Source organism: Dendropsophus ebraccatus, chromosome 12 (assembly GCF_027789765.1).
Source record: "Dendropsophus ebraccatus isolate aDenEbr1 chromosome 12, aDenEbr1.pat, whole genome shotgun sequence".
NCBI lineage: Eukaryota > Metazoa > Chordata > Amphibia > Anura > Hylidae > Dendropsophus > Dendropsophus ebraccatus.
Genome location: NC_091465.1, coordinates 66,674,390 through 66,688,310, shown reverse-complemented (window position 1 = coordinate 66,688,310; position 13,921 = coordinate 66,674,390). Strand labels below are relative to the sequence as shown.

The window sequence follows — 13,921 nt, the reverse complement described above, 5'->3', positions numbered from 1 at the left end:
TATAGGACTCCCAAAGACTGCATTGACCTTCTTCAGCCACTGATGATGAAATGTTGAACAATCAGAATTGAGCATGTTCGAGTTGCGCTCATCCCCTAGCATACACAAGGACATCCACATGGCCATGGTGTCACATCACTGCAGTCCACATTGACGTTCACCATATTGAAGTAACATGGGACAATATGGCTGCACAGTGGTGTGTCACAATGGATGTCATATAACCAAGCCCAGAACAGACCATAAGCAAATGGTGTGGTGAGTCTTAAGTGTCACTGTCATTTGGGAAAACTTTTGATATATCATAGAAACATGTTAAAAGTTTTCCAGGTCTCAGTGTTCAGGCCCGTACTGATAGGGAGAATGAGCAAGGAGAGGACCACGCAGCAACACGTCCTCTACCGAATCTGTGTAAGAAAAAAAAAAGGGGGTTCCTTAGACTTCCATTATGAGCTGACTTTTTTTTCTAACACACAGCAGGGCGAGGATGTGCTGCAGCGCTTTCTCTCCCGCTCGTTCTCCTGATTGGTACAGGTCTGAACACTGAGACCCAGGCCAATCAAAACTTTTGACATGTCTCTATGACATGTCAAAAGTTTTCCCAAATGACAGTGACAATTTTAGAGGTAGGTATTAGGGATGGTCCGAACCGAGTTCGGTTCGGGTTCGTACGTACCCGAACTCTTAGTAATGATTCCCGCTGTCTGCCCGCTCCGTGCAGCAGGCGGATCCAGCGGAAGGACCACCTGGAAAACTGGGATACAGCCATAGCCATAGGCAGTATCCCTGTATCCCACGGAGCGGGCAGACAGCGGGAATCTGATGCCGAGCATTTGGGTTTATACGAACCCGAACCTCTGAGAGTTCGGACCATCCCTAGTAGGTATATTACAGACTGTTTTATTATATTCTTTGGGGTGTATTTGAAAGATGTTAGAATGTCAGACAACTTCTTCCAGATTCATCCATAAAATGTTCCAGCGATTGTTTGTAAGCGATTGAACCATGTAACGTTCATTATCTAGGTCAGCACTTGTTATCATGCCGTCACCAGCCTGATTAAGTAAAAACAGCACCACCCCTGTCCTCAGGTTGTGTTTGGTATTACATTCAGATCCACTCACTTTAATGAAATTGAGCTCCAAACCCCACACCCAAACTGAGAACAGAAGTGGCGCTGTTTCTGGAAGGAAGCAGCCATGTTTTTGTAATAGCCCCTCTAAGTCTTGTTATCCAAAATGCAATGTACATGTTTACCAACAAGAATGAATTAGCCAAGCTCAACTGGGTCTCATTAACAAAAACTTTGTATTATAGTACAGTCAGTAAAGGGTTACTAGTACGTGTATAAAATGTACAGGAAAAATTGCATCCACTTATGTCAAGATCTAATGCCTGGCTTCAAGGAAAGCTGTCTGTTTTTAAAAGAGGCTTCCCCTGATAACAAGTGACCTAACATTTTCCTGAGTCTTATTGTTCTCTATCCTCTTCTCTCTGTGACACCATTCACTTGCTATGTAGATTCAACCAGCAATTTCTCGCCTCCCAAATAATCAATTAATCTCTAATGATATAAATAAAAGAATGCAGCCAACCTCAGACCCCATGCACATTAGAAAAAGTCTTTGACAGATGAAGTCGATGGAGAGGAGGATTTCAACTGCTTAATCTTTTTGCTCTCGAAAAGATATTATAAGGGAACCTGGGACCTGGATGGAACACATGGCCAGACAGACCATGTGATCGGCAGCGCTTGGCCCCCCAGGACTGTCCCTGCCAGCCTGACCCTAGGCAGTCAGCGACAACTGAGAGATGTTTCCTTCATTAGGTAGGTGAAGTCAGGCAGATACCGGAGATAGAATGGTACAGCAGAACAGCAGGCAAATACTAAGGTTAGAAGGCGAATAGGTCAGAAATGCAAACCAATATGAATTGTCAGCTTAAGCTACAAGTGATTATCGCAAGCCATGTCCATGAGCACAAGAGTCTCGGTCCATCCCTCTGACATCCAGACCACACAGAACACAGACTGGCAAGGAGGGGGGAAAGTGGAGAAGGCAATTTTCCATTACTGCTCAGTCTAAATCATCATTTCTTATGCAGCCCCTCTAGGGCTGGCATAAGAAACCAGATGGGTGTGGTGAAACCTGTCAATTTCCACACAGCAAGTGCTGTAATCAGACAGAGTTCAGACTAGTAGGAAATATGCACACTGAATCATGGATAAAACCGCAGTCTCGACCATACTTTACTGGCAGAGGACCACACTGAGGTCTGAACAGGTGCAGACATAAGATTAGCTGAATGGATAAAGCCCTGGAAAACATGGATGCAGCCTATCACTGTAGCCATGTGTTCCAGGAGGTCTTTGGGTTGTCCCACCTTTTCCATGGAGCGGGAAGCCACCGGGATTCAAAAGGCAATCGTTCTGCTATGTACAAAGCTGAATGAAGCTCCGCTCATCTCTAGGCAAATGCCAATATCTTTCCAGGCAACCAGGCGACAGTCTAAATGGTACTATTACACGGAACGATAATCGTCCGAAACGGCCCAATTCGGCCGATTACACTGGTCAGCAAATTTTCAAAAGTTGTTTGGTTCAGAGATAAAATTTTCCATTTCTTAATGATTTTTATGTGCTGAATTCAAATATCACAAGGAAAAATGTTAATTGGCTCTAGTTTCTATGATACGGAAGAGTTCTCATGTTACTGTATTGTGAATTGTATAGAATACAGTATAATAGCCGACATATTTATTATTTCTGCAATCATAAGGAAGCAAGTTTACTGTTCATAAACCTTTGAAATGTATTCATAGGAAACTTAGTTCTATCTGAAATCCACTACAATTTACAGGCATATCTAAGAATTTTTACAAATTAATAATGTTTATTGAACTCTGGAATGTAGGTCCTTATTCAATGGCTACTCTGTGCATTTACACGTCTTTTGTATTCATACATGGGTTTGTCTCTGATAACTGTCCAACAGTAATCTGCAAGCATTGATGGGTTCCATTTACCCCGATACCTTAGGCTAGGTTCACACTGCGTTTTGCAATCCGTTTTTTTTCATCCGTTTTTTTTTCAAAAAACGGATAAAAAACAGATGCATTTTTGTGCATCCGTTTTGATCCGTTTTTCCATTGATTTCCATTATAAAAAAAAAAAACGGATCAGTTTTTTTAACAGACACAAAAGTAGTGTTTTTTTTTTATAATGGAAGTCAATGGAAAAGCAGACCAAACGGATGCACACAAATGCATCTGTTTTTTTTTTAATCCGTTTTTCGCAAAAAACTGATGAAAAACAAGTTCTACTGTTTTCATGTCGGAACCTTTTTGGCTGTTGACCAGTGTTATCGCTCTGTGTAACAGAGACAACGATCAGCTGATGATTGTGTCATCGGCTGATCATTTATTTAGGTTCAAACCTAAAATCATTGCGCACCAACCACGCATCGCTGTGTGTAATAGCGATGCACAGCGGGCGACCGACGATTCCACAAGCACAATACTTTACCTAAACATTACACGGCCCGATAATCGTTTAGCGAGGGCTGCAGGGACATTGTTACGGATGTCCTTGCAGCCCTTGTTTTTAAACACAATACTTTACCTAAACCTCTTTCGGGTCTTCTCCTGCGCTCCTTCCTCCTTCCGGTCCAGCGTGCAGTAGCAGCTTTGGAGTGGCCTGTCTGAGCTGATAGACCGCTCAGCCAATCACTCGCCAGGACCACAATGACCAGTGATTGGCTGAGCGGTCTGTCAGCTCAGACAGGCCACTCCAAAGCTGCTACTGCTGTGTGCGGGACCGGGAGGAAGAAGGAGCGCAGGAGAAGACCCGAAAGAGGTTTAGGTAAAGTATTGTATTTAAAAAAGGGCTGCAAGGACATCGGTAACTATGTCCCTGCAGCCCTCGCTAAACGATTATCGGGCCGTGTAATAGGCCCAGTAAACGAGCGCTGATCTAGCAGATCGGCGCTCGTTTACATTATTGATCGGGCCCCCATCGGCCCGTGGAATAGGACCCTAACACTGGTCAGCTACAATGCCTTTTGTTAAATATCCCAATGATCCTTTTGATTGGAATGATCCAGTTTAGTCTATTGTGTATGAGTAAAAAAAAAAAGTATTGGCGTGTTTGTGTTCTGCTTCCAACAATCCACCAGCTATCACTCAGATGCAGCTCACACACAGGACCTTATTACCGGCTGTTATCCTTCTAGAAAGAGTGAGAAAATGGTTTTGAACTATATAGGAAAAAGTGCAGAGCACATGGGCCATTTGGTTCTTATCTTCTGTCAAATTCTCAGGTTCTCCCCTAATTGCATTTGTGAGCGGTTCCATGTCTGAGATCCTCGCACTTGCTGAAAGCACCGTAATAAAAAATAAAGTGGGACGTGGCGGCAACCTGGACAGGCCTCAGCGAACACCTCTAATAGTGAGATCCCAGGGGCTCCACAGGCAACAGGAAATCTGTGCGCCTCTGAGGTGAATGAGACACAATGCACGCAGCTTAGCGCTCATGCGGCTCCATACTGACTGGCCAAGGGAGTCGCTGCTGGCAGCACGTGTGTTCAATAAAAGCTGAAAAGTGGATTGATTCATGTGAATTCCAGATGTGAGTTTAACGTTTCCACCTAAGGCCCCTCGGCGTTCAGGCGTGCAGCAGCCAGCGAGGCTTTAGGTGGAAGCCTTTCTGACAGACAATGCTTCATGTTCTACACAACCGGTAACTGCTTTAGGGCCTCTGGTAATCCAGGAGTAAGAATTACAAGTGTAACTTCATTTGTGCTTTGTTTCAGATATGTAGATTTTATTGTCATCTTACCAGCCCTCAATGGGTTTTGTGGGATATTGTGTAGAAGACTGCGCCACGACATGAAATAAATCAGCATCTGCTCGAGACCACAATTTACAAAGGAAAATTTATATTTTTCCTTATGGAGTATATTGAAGGGGTAATTACCCAGTCAAGGGTTAACGTATCAGTGATTCAGACGTTATGGCTGCCATGTTGCTAATGGAAAGGGCTGGTGTACAAAAAGGACATGTGCCTTGGGGCCTCCACCACCTTGGGGACCTGGTGGGCCTCTAATATCAGCCTGAGTTAGGTGGCGTCTAGGTTTAAGAGTTGGCACCTCCATTGATCTTAAGCTGGCCATAGACATTAGATATCTCAGACAAATGCTTGTTTATTCCATACATTTTTGGCTCGGCATTGGCAAGTTCAAACAAAAAAAGTTTGACACATGGCTCCTATAGGCCAATCCTCTTCCCCATGAAGCTTCCCCAGGTTACTTCATTCATTTTATTCAGAAACAAGAGCAAACAAAGGGTCAAAGGGTCACAACACCCTTTAGTCCTATAATTAAAAAAAAAAGAGAGAAGAGAAATAACAAATGCTTGAACTCTATGATGAAATGGATGAATGGTGGAAAAAATGGCACCAGGGACTCTCATAGTTTTAGAGTTCCTTCTAGAAAAAAAGTTTTAATTCTTCATCATTGTGTATGGGTCCCATACATTTCTCTAAGGGCCCCACACTTGCTTAACCATTTAAGTGCAGTGCCGGATAACAAAGTTATCAGCAGCTGCATATAACCCTATTTATTTTCACATGAGAAAGCGGAAGTGGCCATAGAGTTCACGAGTAAGAACACTGACACCACAAAGCGACCACATCAAATATGTGAATTTCTTGCCCCGAATACCAGTGGAGGTTTGCTGTAAGCTGCCCACATATTGTCTTTGGACATAGTGTTGGTTGATGCTGCCGGGTTGTGGGGACTTTAATCTTGACTGTATTCAGGGAACACAAGTGGTGACTAAGCAGACATACAGGATATGGAGAGGTCATGGGGAAAACCCTGACATTAATGGTAAGTACACAACACAGGTCTGAGACATGGTGCCAGGCAGATGTGTTCAGGATCCCTCTGTCTGATGGAAAACATATGCTTCACATATGATCCTGCTTACAGCCTAGCTATTCTCCAGCAATCATGTGTAATATATTACTAACACTGACCATACACAATAGACATGCATAGGCCAAGCCTATCAATTTCAACGAGTTGGTTAACCATCTAATGGGTATGACGGCCTCCTGACTCTTGGAGCCTTTTGTTCTTGGGTAGGTAAGCTAACAGCAAAAGAGTCTGGCATCGGTTTTCTTCCTTCTACCTATTTTAGAACACATGCAAGCTCAGCTTATATAATGCATATGCCCTATTGCCTTAGAACACTACTAAACTCAATGGCTTTTGAGTTGTTGACCTCTGGATTGAGAAGCCTTGAGTCCAGATTGAACACAATACGGTATCATGTTTTTCCTGCAAGGAAGACCCCCCCCAGGGTGGGGATACCTTCCTCTCACCATTCAGCTCCCATTCCCACCAACTCGTCCTATTCTAAGCTTGTCTTAGAGAACAGAAAGATTTCACTGTTCTCTACGTGGGAAGCTCTCTGACCTAGTCCTTGCTTTTAGCTCTGGGTTTTCCAAGGAATGTGTGGTCACGATCTTTTTTTATGGTCCCTATGTATAAATGCTGCCAAAATCCCGCCAACTCAAAGATTATCTACGTCTCTCCTATTTAAAAGGGTAACAGGAACACTAAAACGTTTGTTCGTCTTCACTCACAGACTTATGATCTCTTGTTCTTGTAAGGTAGCCATGAAAACTACATCTGATTTCTTTAATTGTATGGTTACATTGCCAATTCTAAGGTCATAATAAAGCATCACATCACCTTACATTACCCAAGAGAGCAGCGGGACACCTTAAATCTTTCCTCAAAGGACAACTAAAGGTGGCCACATACACATAGGTCCTTTTACACTGGGCAATTCTCCGCCAAATAAGTGTATGTAGGAAGGCTCGTTCCTGATAACCGATGTAATGGGCCAATGATCTAATGAGAAAACGCTAATTCATTGGCTGACTGGATTGGTAATGTAGCAAGAAATATTATTGTTGCCGCAATGAGGAAATTATGACTGTTCCAGCAATCCTCATAATAATAAGATAATGGAGCCATGTTAAGGATCATTAAACGAGTACCGATCAATGAGACTGGTGCTTTTTATCAGGTCATGTAACAAGGCCTTAAAGGGGTTATTCCGCATTAGAAAAACATGGCCACTTTCTTCCAGAGACAACACCACTCTTGTCTCCAGTTCAGGTGCGGTTTACCTGCTCCATTTACTGAGTAGCAAAACCTACACCCAGACTGGAGACAAGAGTGGTGCTGTCCCTGGAAGAAAGTGGTTATATGTTTCTATCGCTGGATAGGAGCTACTTTCTTGCAAAAACAGCGCCACCCCTGTCCTCAGATTGTGTGTGGTATTACAATTCTGCCTGATTCGCTTTAAAGGAACTGAGATGGAAAACCCCACATCCAAACTGAGGACAAGAGTGGTGCTTTTTCTGTGAAAAAGTGGCCATGTTTTTCTAAGCCCAGCCATTAACTCTTTCTGACAAGAGTTTATGTTCTCTCTGAAGAGAAGGGGGATATATTGATGACAAAAAGCTCTAGTGAGGGTTCATATGACAGAAGAAAATACAGTCACTGACTGGCCATTACATAGGCAAGGAAGTGCACACGTTAAAATGAGCTCTTGGTAAATATAAAAAAAAAAATTAACAAATCTAAATTCTTAGGCTTTAAGTGAAGTTCGGCTATTTCTGTCTGATCTGAATGTGACCTTTGACATTCTTGTGTTACTCGTGCACACATCTGCAGCTTTCCCATGTGCTGTCTTTTGCCGCATTGGAGTTGACTGGCTATTCTCTTCTATTCTAGTAAACATGCAGAGAACTCAGGCCTCAGGCTTTAAGATGTATACAGTGCCGGCTGGAGAAACAAGATGATGTCACTGCAGACCAGGGGACCTCGCTGGCCAGTCCAGGGGAGTGTGTGCATGGAATAGTAATCATTACCGATCGTCTCCCGCCTCCCCCGTGTCTGTATTTCCATCCCAGTGACAGTTTTATTAGTTGACATGCTTAGTCACTGGTCCTGTGGTTTTCTTGTAAAATCAGCTGCACCAACACCCATAAAAAGTGATGTTCCATCTAGTTGAAAACACATCAGTTCTTCTTCCAAAAAAAACAATGCAGGATTTAACAATGCAGCAAAGTATGGATGACTAGTTTGGTGGAAACCCTATTTTCCAGCAGAAGACTGCAAACATATCCACTCGCTAGGAGGGACAACATTTCGGGGGGGGGGGGGGGTTTGTTTTTGGGCTCCATGGCTGCAACAATGATCGACTGACCAGTCTTTATGTACTGGATATGTCCATAGGGAGCTTGGTAGGTGAAAACCATATGCGACCAATAAGATCATGCAAACCGGGATGGACCCTAAGATTGCTAAACTGGCTAGGACATACGTTGCATCCAATGATAGTCAATTTGGTCATGTTACAACTTGCAACACAATGTGACTGCACCCAAAGTTTTTTGGGATTTTTGGTCACAGGTCTCACGTCCCATGTGACTTTGCGACCATGATTAAAGTTTCATGTAACTGGAACCTGCTTGCAACTTCTCCACAATCTGCAACTGTAAGTCGCACAAATATTTTGGCCGCCATGTAGCCATAGCTTTTTGGTGTGGGCATTCTTTGTCCTATGACATGAAAAGACAGGGCACCCCTGTATGGCCCCATTAACATCACATTTTGCCCACATGATCATGAACAGTAACCTGTCAAAAAGGTTTTGTGTCGTCAGCAAACAGACAAACTTTACCTACCAAACCAAAGGAGCTCAGGAAAACATCTTTGACCCTTCTTACTATATATAAAATAAATTTTCTACATTCTAGAAGCACAAACAGATATATGAAAGGTATCATGTGTCTCCTTGACCTAACATATCTAGCAGTGTCAGCAGTTTGAAACATGAATTGCAGCTTAATTTTCGTACCTACCAAACCAGCCTATGACCACGTTAGTATAAGCTATACAATCCTTGAATCCAATATATCCAAATATCCCAAAGCCAATACTTTATCTTCCCTGACATTACACATCCAGCTAAGTAAACGTATAAGTAAACATCACACTTTGCTGCTCAATGCCCAGTGCCAGCGTAAAGGCGGACGGTTCTCTGTAGTGTTACATGTATCAGTAAGGAAGCTGAACACCCTGCCAAACCTTCTGATAGTTTCAGCGCCTGCCAAGTTTTAATTGGCAAATACTAAAACCCACAGCGGTGGACAGAATACCGTCCCAATGCCGCCTTACTAATGCCAAGAACTGTGCCCAGCCTAGGCTTGTGCACTCACCCAGTGCAGTCAATAAAAGTCCCACTACTTTCCTCTATACGATCCGAGCATTACCAAGAAAAAAGATACAAAACAATGGAGACTCGTTTGAAACTTTACAAACTCCAGAATTTGGGGCTGTAAATGTCTTTGGAGCTGCAGCCAGTAACTTTGTGTTCTTCAGACACTTGGCATCCACCACTCGCGCGTTGAGCCCGGCCAAATGTCAGTCTATTTAATGACAGTCAGAAAAGGGAAGTCGGTTCCTAACCTGCTAGTAAACTCGCTCACACTAGAAGACCGCAGACAACACATCACAGCGCTGTGGTTTTACTGCAAAAATGTGGCTTGTGGAACCATAGGACCCAGCAGTAACTCAAGGAGTAAGTTCTTATGGAGACCACTGACACAATGATCAAGATGAGTTCACTGAAATTGGTGGTCGAAGCTGTAAAGATCCAACTAGAACCTGTCCAGGTCTTCAGTAGTTGCAAAACTAAAACTCCCAGCATGCACTGACAGCCTTCGGCTGTCAGTGCATGCTGGGAGTTGTAGTTTTGCCCAGCTAGAGAGGCACAAGTTGGGGTGCACTCATCTAGGACAATGCAAATGTTACACCAGACTAACTTTCATAACTATTAATATGGGTGTAAAACTCTCATAAAATAGAGCCCCCTGCTAGTACACCTAATAACCCTACCCCATAAATACTTGAGAAAGGGAACTTTTTTGCCCCATCTCATTTTCCAGGGTAAAGGTGTTGGGTCGGAAAAGGTCCTCGTCCCACAATAAAATCTTGGATGCAACCACATTCTTCTGGGCCTCTTCAATTCAAGGGCCCCATGATCTGCCTCTGTGCTATATATGCCAGTGATTGGAAAGATTTATCATGTCAATCAAATATACATGTGTATATATGGGTAGATGGAGGGGGGTAAAGGCTCACCAGATCACTTTAAATAGTATATAATAATGTTAATATATAATAATAGTATATAATAAAATAGTATAATTGTATATAATAAAATGAATGGTAGAATGAAAAAATATATATATAAGATGGATAGATAGATAGATAATAGACAGACAGCAGATAGATTCATAAACAGACCGATTGATTGATAAACAGACAGACAGATCGATTGATTGAACAATCGATAGAAAGATAGACAGACAGACAGCAGATAGACAGAATGATTGATCAATAGATAGACAGACAGATCGATTGAACAATCGATAGACAGATAGCTGATAGATTCAGACAGACCGATTGATCGATAGACAGACAGACAGAACGATTAATCGATTGGTAGACAGCAGATAGATAGACATACAGCAGATAGATAGACCGACAGACAGATCTTAACCAACTACTCAACTACTAACAGCCAAAAGAGAAAGCGCTAGTGTAACTTCTAAGTAGATGCCAAGTTTGTAATACTTCAGCTTAGAGTGTAAGCTCCTGGGTTCTCTGTACATTGCTGTAGACTGGATTCTATACAGATGCTGCTAGGAATACACACGACTCGCTTACAGTACAGAACAACCGTACAACTTTTTAAAGGAGCCCTGCCTGACTTCCCAGCGAAGTTAACAATGGATGCGGCTTACCTCTGTCTGGATGTAGAGACGGGGGGAAGGCTCTATGGGCTCTCGGAGATGGCTGGACTCCTCAGATAGGATGTTATTCTTGTTCCTCTGTGTTTCTCCACAGCACCATAAACTATACAGTAATCCCCTTTCAGTTGCAAGCTGTGAGTGTCTGTAGTTCCCCAGAGTCAGCTCAGCACAGTGTCTGGCTGCAGGGGTAGTGGCACTGCTAAAAAGAGGGGCTGGGACTAATCCTGTGATTGGGAGTTGTTAGGTGAGGGTCTTACAGGAGGAAATGGGAGGGGGTAGGCACTATGGGAGCAGCACAAGGGGTGCTGGCTAATTCAGACAATGTGTGTGTGTGTGTGCGAGCGGCTATTTTTAATACTGGCGAGAAGTTTTGCCCAAACTTTTTTCCACTTCACACACACTGCAGGAATTTCTATTTAGCAACAACAACCTTTTCTCCATACTTGGAAGAGACTCAAGCTGAAATATTCGAGAACTGTCCCCCGAGCTTTGCCTTGTTCACTTTTTTGAAGGTATTTTTTTTTTCGGTTTTGGACGCCATTCAGACCAGTGTGGTGCACGCTCCTTCCTGGAATATATAAGATTATTTAGGGAAAAATGTTAAAGTCGAAATGTGTATTGTCTGGTGACATCTGGTTTGGGTTGTGGACACTTAGTAATATGATCAGGAAATAATAAGAGGAAACTCTGCATTAAGAAAATATCACATTTTACATCTAATGGAACAGCAAGTGGCGGCTGGAGGGGCTAAAGCTGTAATGTTAAAGCGCAAAAGATTAACCCCGAGGCCTCCTGTGGGGGTATGTGAATCTCAAAGCAAAGAGCTAGTCTAATGGAATGCTCTGGTATCACCATGCTTTACACTGCAGCTCTGCCTATCAGTGCACAGGAGGCTAATATTACAGTAATGACAGAATGCTGGATGTACGTAAGAGCATTATATATATATATATATATATATATATATATATATATATATATATATACATATAAACACTGCTCAAAAAAATAAAGGGAACACTTATGGTGTGTTTACATAGAATGATTATCGTTCAAATTTTCGTGAAAACGATCGCATTTGAGCGATAATCGGCTCGTGTAAACACAGCGAACGATCAAGCGGCGAGTGAGAAATTGTTCATTGTGATCTTTCAAAATGTTCTCTAATCGTTGTGGGTCGTTCGCTATGTGTGAGATAGGCTGAAACAATCTTAAAACGATCTCAATAACGATTTTTCCGAACAATATATTGTTCTGTCTAAACGTTGATCGTTATAAAAAACACATCGTTCATTCAAAATCGTGCGATCGTGCGAATTATCGCTCCGTCTAAAAGGACCATTAACCCCTTCGTGCTGCAGCTAGTTTGGGCCTTAATGACCAGGCTAACTTTTCAAAATCTGACCTGTCTCACTTTATGCTCTTATAGCTCAGTGATGCTTTAACGTATGCTAGCGATTCTGAGACAGTTTTTTCGTCACATATGGCACTTTATGTTAGTGGCAAAATTTGGTCACTACTTTGTGTGTTTTTTGTGAAAAACATCAAAATATCATGAAAATTTTAAAAAATTTGCATTTTAAGAACTTTGAAATTCTCTGCTTCTAAAAAAAGAAAGTAGTAGCACATAAATTAATTACTAAGTCACATTACCAATATGTCTTCTTTATTCTGGCATAATTTGGTAAACATATTTTACTTTTTTAGGGTGTTACGGGGCTTAGAAATTCATCAGCAAATTATCACATTTTCGTGAAAGTTTCCAAAACTGATTTTTTTTTAGGGACCAGTTCTTTTTTTAAATGGATTTAGAACTCTGGTATCCTGAAAACCCCCATAAGTGACCCCATTTTGGAAACTACACACCTTAAAGAATTAATCTAGGGGTATAATGAGCATTTTAACCCTACAGGGGCTGGAGGAAAGTATTCACAATTAGGCAGTAAAAAAATGGAAAATTAAAATTTTCCAATAATATATACGTTTAGATTAAAGTTTCTCATTTTCAAAAGGAACATGAGAGAAAAAGCACCCCAAAATTTGTAACGCAGCTTCTCTTGAGTACAACGGTACCCCATATGTGGGCATAAACCACTGGGCACACAGCGGGGCTCAGAAGGAAGGGAGCGCCAATTAGCTTTTCCAATGCAGATTTTGCTGAAGAAGTTTCTGAGCGCCAGGTGCGTTTGCAGTGCCCCTGTAGTGCCAGCGGAGAGAAAACCCCCCATAAGTCACCCCATTTTGGAAAGTGCACCCCTCAAAGAATTCATCTTGGTGTGAGGTGAGCATTTTGACCCCACAGGCATTACAGGAAAGTATTCAAAAGAAGACAGTAAAAATGAAAAACTCGAATTCTTCCAATAATATGTTCGTTTAGTTTGAAATTTCTCAATTTCACGAGGAACAAGAGAAAAAAAGTACCCCAAAATTTGTAACGCAGGTTCTCCTGAGTACAATGGTACCCCATATGTGGGCATAAACCACTGTATGGGCACACAGGAGGGCTCAGAAGGGAAGGAGCGCCAATTAGCTTTTTCAATGCAGATTTTGCTGAAGACGTTTCTGAGCGCCAGGTCCGTTTGCAGAGCCCCTGTAGTGCCAGCAGAGTAAAATCTCCCAATAAGTCACTCCATTTTGGAAAGTACACCCCTCAGAGAATTCATTTTGGGGTGTGGTGACCATTTTTACCCCACAGGTATTAGAGGAAAGTATTCAAAATTGGCCAGTAAAAATGAAAAACTCAAATTTTTCCAATAATATGTTGGTTTAGTTTGAAATTTCTCAATTTGACGAGGAACAGGAGAGAAAACGTACCCCAAAATCTGTAACTCAGGTTCTCCTGAGTAAAACGGTACCTCATATGTGGGCATAAACCACTGTATGGGCACACAGCAGGGCTCAGAAGGGAAGGAGCGCCAATTTGCTGAAGCAAAACCGCAGCTAGTAATGGTTATTAGAATAGCGCAGTTACTAAAATAAAATAAAAAAAATGAGATTACAGGTAATGTGGGGTGGTTACGGGCA

The 13,921-nt window shown here is 42.3% G+C and overlaps 1 protein-coding gene and 1 long non-coding RNA gene across 2 annotated transcripts in view; one reads left to right on the top strand and one right to left on the bottom strand.

The window, feature by feature from the left end:
- Positions 1 to 7,875, top strand: part of LOC138769999 (uncharacterized) — a 50,616-nt gene extending 42,741 nt beyond the window's left edge. The window contains exon 3 of the long non-coding RNA XR_011359371.1: positions 7,809 to 7,875. This is a non-coding gene — a long non-coding RNA (uncharacterized lncRNA). The remainder of the gene's footprint in view (positions 1 to 7,808) is intronic.
- The window catches only part of LOC138769997 (tetraspanin-4-like), a 72,442-nt gene extending 61,226 nt beyond the window's left edge, over positions 1 to 11,216 (bottom strand). The window contains exon 1 of the mRNA XM_069948806.1: positions 10,889 to 11,216. The gene's annotated coding sequence lies outside the window, so the exon portion shown is untranslated. The remainder of the gene's footprint in view (positions 1 to 10,888) is intronic.
- Between the last annotated feature and the right edge of the window lie 2,705 nt (positions 11,217 to 13,921).